Here is an 11785-nt window from a genome sequence, read left to right on the forward strand (position 1 = left end):
GACCCGGCTTTTACGCCAGTCATACAAAAGCGCAGAGTAATGTGGGCGGAACAAGCTAACGCGTGTAGAACCCAAGTCAAGGAACTCCTTGACGCGGGCATCGTACGCGTTAGCAGATATCAAACATGGGTTGCAAATCCCGTTATGGTACCGAAGAATAACAAACAATGGCGCATGTGCATAGATTTCAAAGACTTAAACAAAGCATGCCCCAAAGATTGTTATCCGTTACCCGAAATTGATCTTAAGGTAGATTCGTTAGCACCGTTTCGCCTTAAATGCTTCCTGGATGCGTACAAGGGGTATCATCAAATCCACATGGCCGTTGATGATCAGGACAAAACCGCTTTTCGGACGCCCGATGGCATATTTTGTTATCAAATGATGCCATTCGGACTTAAGAATGCCGGGTCCACATATCAACGACTGATGGACAAAGAGTTCATTGCCCAAATTGGGAGGAACTTGGAAGTCTACATGGATGACTTGGTCATCAAAAGCCCTGACGCAGAAGCGATGTTGAAAGACATCGAAGAAACTTTCAACACGCTCAGGAAGATAAACATGAAGCTCAACCCGAGCAAGTGTTCCTTTGGGATGGAAGAAGGGAATTTCTTAGGGGTCATCGTCACTAAAGATGGCTTCAGAGCGAACCCTGAAAAGGTCGAAGCCATTATCAAAATGGAATCACCTACTACCATCAAGCAAGCTCAGACACTGAATGGACGACTAGTTGCACTTAACCGCTTTTTGGCAAACCATGCGGATAAGTCGTTTCCTTTCGTGTCAACATTAAGGAACTGTTTAAAGAAAACGCACTTCCGCTGGACACCAGAAGCGGAAGCAGCTTTTCAAGAGATTCGGTCACGCTTGATTGAACTCCCAACGCTCACAGCACCAGAAGCGGGGGAGGAATTAATCCTATACCTTTCCGCCACAGATAGAGCAACCGGAGCAGTCCTGCTAGCAGAGCGGAAAGGCATCCAGATGCCAATCTACTATGTTAGCCGTGTCTTGACAGACGTAGAAACCCGGTACTCCACCCTGGAAAAATTAGTCTTAGCACTTGTACAAGCTTCATGCAGACTGAGACGATATTTCCAGGGTCACCCAATCACCATTCTCACCAACTTCAAACTCGCAAACGTTCTAGGCAAACCCGAATTATCGGGACGTCTAGCCAAATGGGCAATTGAGTTGGGGGAATATGCGATAAAGTACAAGCCAAGACCAGCTATGAAAGGCCAGGTCTTGGCCGACTTTATTGCAGAAGTCCCCGCTTCACGGGAGAAAGAGTGCCAGGAGGAGGCTCAACCCTCCCCAGCACAGGACATCAATGATGTCTGGCGACTCCACTGATGGAGCAGCCAGCAACGAGGGTTCAGGCGCACGGTTGAAATTAACCAACCCAGCAGGCCAAGAATACACTTACGCTATTCGACTGGACTTTCCAAGTACGAATAACGAAGCTGAGTACGAAGCATTCTTGGCAGGGCTGAGAATTGCGCGTAAAATGGGAGTGAAAAACTTGGAAGCCCACGTAGATTCCATGTTAGTAGCCAATCAGATAAACGGAACGTACACGGCCGTGAACGACACAATAGCCCTGTACCTCGCACAAGCAAAAACCCTTATGCGCGATTTTAATGATTGTAAAGTCATACACGTCAAGCGTAGCGAAAACAAATCTGCGGATGCGTTAAGCAAGCTTGCGTCATTAGCCTTCACCCATTTGGGAAAGGACATCCTCATTGAACTCCTTGAAGCACCATCAGTCCCGCACAAGGAAATTTGTGTCATCCAAACCGGTACAGAAACGTGGATGACACCAATAATAAATTACCTTGCAGCGGGTATACTACCAGAGTCAAAAACACAGGCAAGAAAAATACGTTGTAAAGCATTAAACTATCAACTCATTGATGACATCCTTTACAGACGTAACTTTCTTGGCCCACTCTTAAGATGCGTGGACAACCAAGATGCTGACTACCTCCTAAAGGAAGTACACGAAGGCATCTGTGGAGTACACGCAGGTCCACGCGCTGTTGTAGCTAAGCTAAACAACGCGGGATACTTTTGGCCGGGGATGCATATGGATGCGCTGGCATACATCAGAAAGTGTAGGTCTTGCCAGCTCTACGCACCCAACACGCATCGCCCGAAGAATGAACTTGTTCCAGTCACCTCTTCATGGCCATTTCAGAAGTGGGCCATCGATGTGACAGGCCCATTTCCTACAGCAGCAGGAAACGTTCAGTTCCTAGTGGTAGCCATCGACTACTTCACCAAGTGGATAGAAGCAAAACCCTTAGCCCAAACAACCGCAAAACATATTAAAAAATTTATTTGGGAATTTATTATTTGTCGTTTTGGACTTCCACAGACTTTGGTGAGTGATAACGGCACCAACTTTGCTGACAAGAAGCTACAAAAGTGGCTAGAAGAACTTCAAATCACCCACACCTTTACCTCAGTGGCACACCCGCAAGGTAACGGTGAGGTGGAAAGAGCGAACAAAAGCATCATCGAAGGCATAAAGAAAAGACTCCTGGAACACAGATCCGGTTGGGTAGACGAAGTTCCACACGTCCTTTGGGCAAACAGAACGCTGAAAAAGGCCAGTACGGGAGAAACCCCGTTCAGCCTCACTTATGGCACTGAAGCCATGGTCCCAGTCGAAATTGGTTTGCCCTCACCAAGGGTCTTGATTCAGCCAGATGACAATGATGCGGACAGACGGTTAGACCTTATGCTAACCGAGGAACGCAGAGACTTAGCCGCAGCGCGTGAAGAAAACTACAAGCGGCAAATGCAAAAGTACTACAACACGCGGGTAAAACTCTGCAACTTCAACGTAGGAGACTACATATTGCGTAACAACGAGGCTTCAAACCAAGAGCGCCCAGGAAAACTGGCACCGATCTGGGAAGGACCATACATTATCAAAGAAGTTTTGGGGAAAGGCGCATACCGGCTCGAAAGGCTCGATGGCACTCCTATCCCAAGAACATGGAACGGAGCTCAATTACGCAAATGTTACATGTAGATCAATTCCAAATTTGTAAAGAAAAGGCCTAGAGCCACTTCTAATGGAAATGATTCTCCTTTCACATTGTGTTGATAGCCTTACCTTTATACTTATGAACTTCCCACGCTGATATGCCGGTATTCACCGCATAAATATGGGAAGAAGTAAGTCGTTGCGTGTGGAAGGCGGCAAAACCCGCATAAACACATAAAACGGTAAAAATTTCTAAGGAAAACCTTCACGCAGGTCAGCCATAGGTGAAGTTTGGTCATCCCAATAAATGAAAGTGACGGTCCTACCCGTACAATCATGATAAAGGAAACTTAACATTGACCTATTGGTAACCGCGCGTCGAAAAGTTAGCTTAATCAAAACACTTAGAAAATTTCAAAGGAAAATATGAGGAAAACTTCCACGCAGGTCAGATATAGGTAAAGTTTAGCCATCCTACTAAGTGCAAGTGACGACGGTCTTATCCGCACAATCACGAAAGAGGACGCAAAACTTTAACTTATTATCTGCCACGTTGAAAAGTTAACTTATCTAAGTACTAAAGAAATTGCTAAGTTAAATCAAAATATGCGTGAAATAAACAAGGCAAGGCATTAGCAAATAATCTTTATTCCATCGAAATTCAAATATTACAAAGATTGCTGTGTACATACCCGCATACAAAAGAAGCTATACAAAAATAAAAATCTACTCTAATGGTGGAAAGGGATCTTAAGGATCAAGCTTCAGGACCACTTCCACTTGGACCCGCACCATCAGTAGAGTGTGGCGGTTCAAGGAAAGCTTTAAGGATAGCTAGCCCATCATCAGCAGCAGCAATCTCGTTCACCTTCTCCACCACCGGATGCGGGAAGGCAGCATACTGATTCACTGCTTGGTCATACGCAGCTTCAGTATCCACATTGTAAAGAGGGAAGTTGGAAGGCGGGATGCCTTGTTCAACAAACCCTAGACCAAGCAGGAAGCCAGCCTTTTCCCCATCCTCATGAGAAGCGTTGAGGGCTGCGCTCATCGCATCGTCATATGATGTGTTCGTGAACACCCGATGCACAACCTACAAAACAGAAGTTTGTCAAACTCAAGAGTAAGGAAAAGCGTAAAGAATTAGAAGTTAGGAAGCTGCGCATACCTGCGACAACGCTTCTCGAAGAAGCCATTCCTTGGCAACCAGAGCCTCCTGGAGGGCAGCTTGAGCTTCATTACGGGCGCGTTCGGCTTCGTTCTTTGTGAGGTTGGCAAGCAACACATATTTGGCTGCAGCCTCTTCGACGCCCTTTAGCTTACGCTCAGTGTGGTCAAGCACCCCCCTCTGGTCCAAGATCTCTTGGAGCTTCTTGGCATCTTCCATGGCCAAGGCATCATGAGCCTGCTGGAGCCTCTCTAATTTGGCTTTAAGTTCCTCATTTTCGATGCGTAGAGGCTCAGCAACAGCTTCAGCCTTGGTGGCCCTCTCGGTTGCGTTCCATGCAGTTTCCTTGGCCAGCCGAAGCTGTTCGTTAACAGCTTGGGCAGCCTTTGAACGGGCCTCAAGCCGGGCCTGAACTTCAACCTCGAGGGCCTTGAAGGCCTTCTCCTTTTCCGCAGCAACGGCGGCAAGCTTCGTATTCTCCTCCCGGATAGCCCGCGCCTGAGCCATTTCCAGGTTACGAGCTGCCTTTAACTTGTCGTTTTCACGACAAAGCAGCTCGACGCGCGGCTGCATCCGGGCAACGAGAATCCGAAGCTCGTTGGACAGCTTACCCTCCTGGTAGCTGGCCATGGCTTCCCCCAGCGCACCAGCGGGGGCGGCATGGCGTGTCCACTCGACACAATCCTCAGCCGTCCGGAGGGTCGTTCCCCGGCGGATACTCCACCGAGGAGCGTACATCTCGTTGGAGTCACGAACTGCAATAAAGCAAAAAAGAGTTAGCAAAAGAAAAGATATAAGGAATATAAGCCAAATTAACCCTACGCACCTGTAGGGTCGACAACAGGCCGGTAGCCACCAAACCCATCACCTGAACCTAAGGGATATCCATCCAAAAGGTCAAGGAGACGGGAAGGAGGCAAGGATTGGCTAGACGCCCCAACACCAAACGTACCTGAAGGACCGGCCGTAGTCGCAGGCGCCGGAGGAGACGTGGTGGAGGCTGCCGCGGCGGAAACCAACGAAGGTGAACTCACCGGAGGTGAACTCACAACCGTGGCCGCGGCTGTGGAAGAACCCGCAAGAGATATCACCGCCGGCTCAGTGATGGATTCGGTGAAAATGGCACTGACAGCCGGCGGGGATAAGGTTACAGCTGGAACAGTTGGCTCAACGGGATGAGCAACTGAACCAGTACTGCAAGCAGGCGTAGCCGCCTGGGTCATCGCCTCGGGTAGGTTGACCAAACCTACCTTCATGGGTCAAGAGCTGCTCCCTCCCACTCCACTTTGGAATGCCGTAGCATCCACGCCTGCACGAAGACAAGATAAATTAGTATAATAGCGGAAAGATAAGAAGTTAAAGTTATGAACACTTACGGGTCTTTTTGAGCCTGAAGGTGCGAACGGGCGGGGACGAACCCGATGGAGCCGGCCTCTTCACGCCGGTCACCGTCGTCCGGGGCTGCTCGGAGGTGACAACCGTCTGAACCTCCGGAACAGTGGTCTCACCACCAGGGTTCCCCGCCACCTCTTCACTTTCGGTCTCTGAGTCAGACCGATTCACCGGATCAGCAGTGGAGGCAACTTTCTCCTTGCCCTTCCCGCCGACAGCCATCTTCTTCCTCGCCAAGAAAGGACCATCTGCGGATTCCTCATCAGAAGATGACAAAATTAGAGGAATTCCCGCAGAGGTTTCAGCATTGACAGGGCGAGGGTTAAAAAGTTCTTTACCTGGCCGCCTGGCGCTCAGGATCTCATGGCCTGGCGGGTAGACCTCCACGAACCGATCCGCCGTTTGCTCAACGATGGGCAACTCGTCCTCGTCAAGAGCGCGAGTACCCATCCGAGCGGGACCACCAGCCTCCCGCGGCTGCAGGAGAGACTGCAAGTCGTTTCCCTCTGAAAATAAAGAGATGGTTAGAACAAAAACCCTAACCTAGCAAATAAAATAAAGCATACCGTAAGGGACAGAGTTCAAACCGTATTTGAGGACGATCGGCACTTGCGGAGTCTCAGAGCCGGCATCCTTCCATACCCGGCTCATCCCAAGCATCACCATCCCGGACTCCGCAAACCGGTAAACCGGAGTCTGGATCCGGGAAATCTTGGAGAACCATTCCGCCTCCTGGTAGTTGGAGGCGTGAAGGTTGGGGAGTGCTCTCCCGTTTTTGAATGTCATCGCAATAGGGACGACACGGGAAAAGATGTAGAAGAACTCCCGCTTCCAAGACCGAAGACTGCGCTCGGTGGCGCAAATCTTCAGACCCTTGATCCGGTTGACCAGGGTGTACCACCCTTGGATGCACCTCCAGGAGTAGAAGGTCATCAGGCGGTCGACATGGGGCTCTACACCCATAATGAGGCACACCCACTCGAAATGGTGGATCTTCGCGATCGCCATTGGGTGTACCTCCGTCAAGTGTACACCGTGTCTCTCCAGAACACGGTACACAAACTTCGTCAATGGGAACCTCAGATTCCCATAGACGAAGAATGCAGCGTACACCCCTATCTTGCCCTTGGGGGCATCGTACACCGTTTGATGAGGCTCCGGAAACTCAGGCTCGAAAGGCTCGAGCATGAACTTCCGGACGATGTACTGGTAGAGGTCAATAGGAAGAGCGCACTGGCACTCGCCGGCAGTGCTCTTGTCGTCCTTTTCGGACGTCGACGTCGGGTTCTCGACGAACAACTCAGACTCCTCGGCAGTGGCCTCAAAATCACGGGTAGAAGACATGTTTTGGATGTACGGAACAACGATTTCAGAAGAATGCTCGACGGAATAGTGAGTATTCGCCGGAAATCGTTAAGAAGATGAAGAGAGAAGTGAAAGTGTGGACTAAGGTGCACCCTCTCGCCCTTTATATACTCATCGCAATTAATGCGATGAATTTAATGCGGAAGAGAGAGAAATCGCAGGTGCAATGAAACTATGACACGTGGCAAAGAGCAAGCTGGCAACAGCTGTTGAAAGGACGTGTGCCATTAATTTCGCGGCCACGCGCCCGAAATGTCGCGCCCACGCGCCTGAAAAAGCGCCTGGAATGACCATATACTGTCACGTCGCCATAACTTCCTGCACGTCCTGACTGTCAGAAGAAACCGTCGGACGACGTTTCAACAGTTTGGACTGTTTTTATCCTTTCACCAACTCTTCGAATCTCAAAAAGATTCAAAAGTAAGCGGGACTACACCCCTTACCTTGGCAACCAAGTAACTATAAGACAGGTGCGAGTACAGTGTCAAGGCAAAACCCTTCACATACTTAGCACCTGCAGGGAATGAACGCCAAGAATACCTTGGAAGTAAGATTAACTATAAGACGAGTGCGGGTAAAGTGTCAAGGCGAAACCCTTCACATACTTAGCACTCGCAGGGAATTGAAACCAAGAAGGATCTTCTGGGCCATACTTGCGGAAAGGGAAATAACATCCCCGCATAGCGGGAACGTGATAACTAGATTGTTTGAAGCTCCAGGATGGAATTGGTTCCTTTAACATAATTGATCACTATGTTTAAAACTACCAAAACCTCGTGGAGAATCTACAAGTGAAACTCAACGCTCCTGACTTGCGAGGAGGTTACACACCTACCCGCGTCAGACCCAAAGATCAAGCAGAAAAGTCGGGAATTTCTGCGTGACATTAGGAAAACCGCGGGAAGAATCCCCACGGAAAACCTTAAAACTACAAAAACCCTTTTCAAAACCTCTTGCTCAAGTCCAAAAGTTCACCTCACTTATTAACAATTCATGAGAAGAACATTGGACTGGGGGGACTTGAAGAGGTAGGTCCCAGCAGAGCCCAGTTGGACCCGCAAGACTCACCTTGAAGAGGGATGTCTGCGCAAAGACCAACTGGTGCCGCAGGACCCACCATGCTCAGAGATGAAGACCTTACGCGCAGTACGCCAGCTGTTCCCGCAGGAAAAGCCTCCCAATGGTGAAGTACCCCGCCTGTCCCCGCAGTTGCGGATACAAGCCATCAGGGAAGGCTACCCGCACTAATAGCAAGGCTACACGCACAAGGCACTCAATAATTCAGTATCACCTGAAGGAATGAGCAAGGCGGGAATACTCCCGCCCAAATGAGCCAGTCCGTATGCTTCTGGAAGATCTTTTGTACTATACCTGCCAAGGTATGGACAAAATAGACAAGATCTGACCAAAGCAGCCCATGAACCAATCACAGGGTGACAGCTCACCGACAAACAGTACGAGGAGCATGCTCTAGTACTGTTTGTCATTATTAGCCGCTGCCTACTCACCAACCCTTGTCGTGGCACGCACATAGCCTGCAGTTGGTGGAAAAGCAATAGTACACAGCCGGCCTGGTCACTATCAGCCGCTGCCTACCCACCAACCAGCATGGCACGTGCGTAGCCCGTAGTTGGTAGAACAGGAATATTATACAGCTGGCTGTACCTGCTTGGAAACCTACCTTCGGCTATAAATACTCCAACACCTTGGAACGGTATCATTATCTTGTATTTTACCTTCACTAGCTATTTCTCTCAATATACACTTATATTCAGAGCAATCTAGTCTGATTCTCACGCCGGAGGGTGGTCACAAGGAGGAACCCCCCCTTCTCAGTGACGAGCTCACGGTGTCTGTTTTGCAGGTCATCTGAAGAACATCTTTCTTTGCCGGACCTAACCCTCGTGGGAAACATTACTTAACCCCCAGATTATCCGTAATCTACCCGGGGTCGATTAGTGTTTCTTCAGTCAGTTTTATGCCGATAAATTAGTTAAATGTTGAGTATGAAACTAATGAAATAAATGCGGCTCCTTATCTCTATCTTCAGTGTTTTTTAAAAGGTAAATTTCTTTGTTGGTAGTGGGACTTGAACCCAACACCTTGATGTTAAGAGATTTTGTCTTTACCGTTGGGCTACCACCCCCAATGACTCTATCTTCAGTTGCCAACCAAAAATATTAGCTAAAAAATTAAAATTAAAATATATAATAAAATACCAATATTAAGAATATATATGCAATTAAAGCACTAATATTAAACAAATACAACTAAAAGACACGAGTTAGTAGCATACAAAATTTCTAAATCAAATTTAGCATATAGTTTCAAAATTACTATAACATTTGCATAATGGAATCAAGTTATTTTACAAATGGAAACAAAAATGAAAATGATAAGAAGGATTTATGATCTAAAAAACTTTTATAAAAATAATACAAAAATAAAAAAAATCAATACTCAAAATATAAAAAAAAAACTAAAATGTCTCTCCCGTTAACGTCATTCAATAAAAAAATACACAATGTTAAGGAAAAAAGACTATCGTGTCTTTTTTATTTATCATAGTGTTTTTTGTTTATTTTTGTCATTGATTATGTTTTTTTATCGAAATTGTGTTTATTTAGCCATAATATTGTGTTATATTTTGCAATATATTGTGTCTTCTTTTTTTATTTATTATTGTGTTTTTTGTTTTTTTTTCGTTATTGTGTTTTTTCCTCAACATTGTATATTTTTTTTTAATAAAAAAGACGGTAGAAATACTTTAGTTTTCTTTTTTATTTATATTTTGAGTTATGATTTTTTTTTTATTTTTTGAGTTATTCTTTGAGGGATTTTTTTAAGATTATAAATTTTTCTCATAATTCTCGTTCTTATTTTTGTCTCTTTTTATATTTTAACATTTTCCAAACATAATATTAATATGCAATTATAAAATCTAGTTTAATGATAGTCATACACATATATAGAGGATATATAGAGGAAGGATGAGGTGCAAAGCCCTTAGCATAAAAAGTGTAGTAATCAATAAGGTGGTTTACACGTGCACGTGAATGGCTCTCAAGTTGTACCACGGAATTCCATTTAGAAAGAGGCATGAGACAAAAAGACCCTCTTTCTCCTTTTCTGGTTATTTTTGCAATGGAAGTACTTCGCATTGTTATTGAGGAGATTGTGTCAGCCGGGTTGTTTCATGGTGCTAAGGCAGGTAATGATTAGGGGTGAGCAAATTACCATCATAACCGTTAATCGAACCATAACAGACATGATTGAAACAATTTTAACTGATAACCGACATAACTAATGGGTTTGTTTAATGAATTTTCAAAAACTGTAAAATACAGGTCAGCTTGGTTGAAGATAGTTCCAAAACTACAATAACTGAACTGGTCCATTTATTTAACCAACAATACGTTTGACATTAACTTCCATCCAACATATTTTCAGATAATACTATTTTTTATATTTTTGGTTCAACATTTGTATTTTGAATTTCATTCTTGGATTTTATAATATCGTTTTTTGAATATTTATTATTAATATTATGGATTATGTATTTTGTTGGAGTATGTCATGTCATTTTCTTGTAACACATTGTACCTAACTTTTAGGTTCAATTATATTGTTTTGTTTATTGTTAACCGATCCATAATCGACATGCTATAACCTTCAAAACAGATTAACCGAAACTGTCATAACGAATCAGTCATGGTTATGGCTATCCATTAACCGATATATCGGTTATGATTATGGGTTAAACGTAAAACCGTCCCAAACCGTTCGCACACCCCTGATGACTAATGACAATACATTTGTTTCTTGTTTACTATTGATTTTGGTGAATGGTATTGAAGAAACACTAAGTGACCCCGGGCAGATTATGGACAATCTGGGGGTTAAATAGATGTTTCCCACGAGGGTTATGTCCAGCAAGATGGTTCTTCTGATGACCTGCAAAACAGACACCGTGAGCTCGTCACTGAGAATGGGGGGGTACCTCCTTGTGACCACCCTCCGGCGTGAGAATCAGACTAGATTGCTCTGAATATAAGTGTATATATTGAGAGATTGCTAGAGAGAAGATAAGATAATGAGATCATAAGATAATGTAATGTCCATACCATTCCAAGGTGTTGGAGTATTTATAGCCGAATGTAGGTTTCCAAGAAGGTACAGCCGGCTGAATAGTGTTCCTGTTCTGCCAACTGTGGGCTACGCACATGCCATGCTGGTAGTTGGTGGGTAGGCAGCGGCTGATAGTGACCAGGCCGGCTGTGTACTATTCTTTTCCACCAACTGCAGGCTACGCACGTGCTACGACAGGTTGGTGAGTAGGCAGCGGCTAATAGTGACAGGGGTTGGTGAGTAGGCAGCGGCTGATAGTGACCAGGCCGGCTGTGTACTATTCCTTTGTCACAGTGAGCTGTCGCTGCTTTGGTCAGACCTTTTGTCCATACCTCGTCAGGTACAGTACAAAAGGTCCTCCAGTAGCGTACGGACTGGCTCATTTGGGCGGGAGTATTCCCGGCTTTGGGCGGGAGTGTTCCCGGCTTGCTCACTCCTTCAGGTGACATTACTGAATTATTTAAGAGTTAAGTGCCTTGTGCGTGTAGCCTTCCCTGATGGCTAGTATCCATTACTGCGGGAACAAGCGGAGTACGTCGACCATTGGGAGGCTTTTCCTGCGGGAACAGCTTGCGTACTGCGCGTAAGGACGTCACGTCTCTGAGCATGGTGGGTCCTGCGGATCCAGTTGGTTTCTGCGCAGACGTCTCTCTTCAAGGTGAGTCTTGCGAGTTTAGCCTTTGCGCAGACGTCCCTGTTGAAGGTGAGTCTTGCGGTTTCAACTGCGC

Source organism: Bidens hawaiensis, unplaced genomic scaffold, assembly GCF_021521415.1.
Source record: "Bidens hawaiensis isolate Kalapana, Puna unplaced genomic scaffold, B.hawaiensis_p1.1 tig00025016_1, whole genome shotgun sequence".
NCBI classification, from domain to species: domain Eukaryota; kingdom Viridiplantae; phylum Streptophyta; class Magnoliopsida; order Asterales; family Asteraceae; genus Bidens; species Bidens hawaiensis.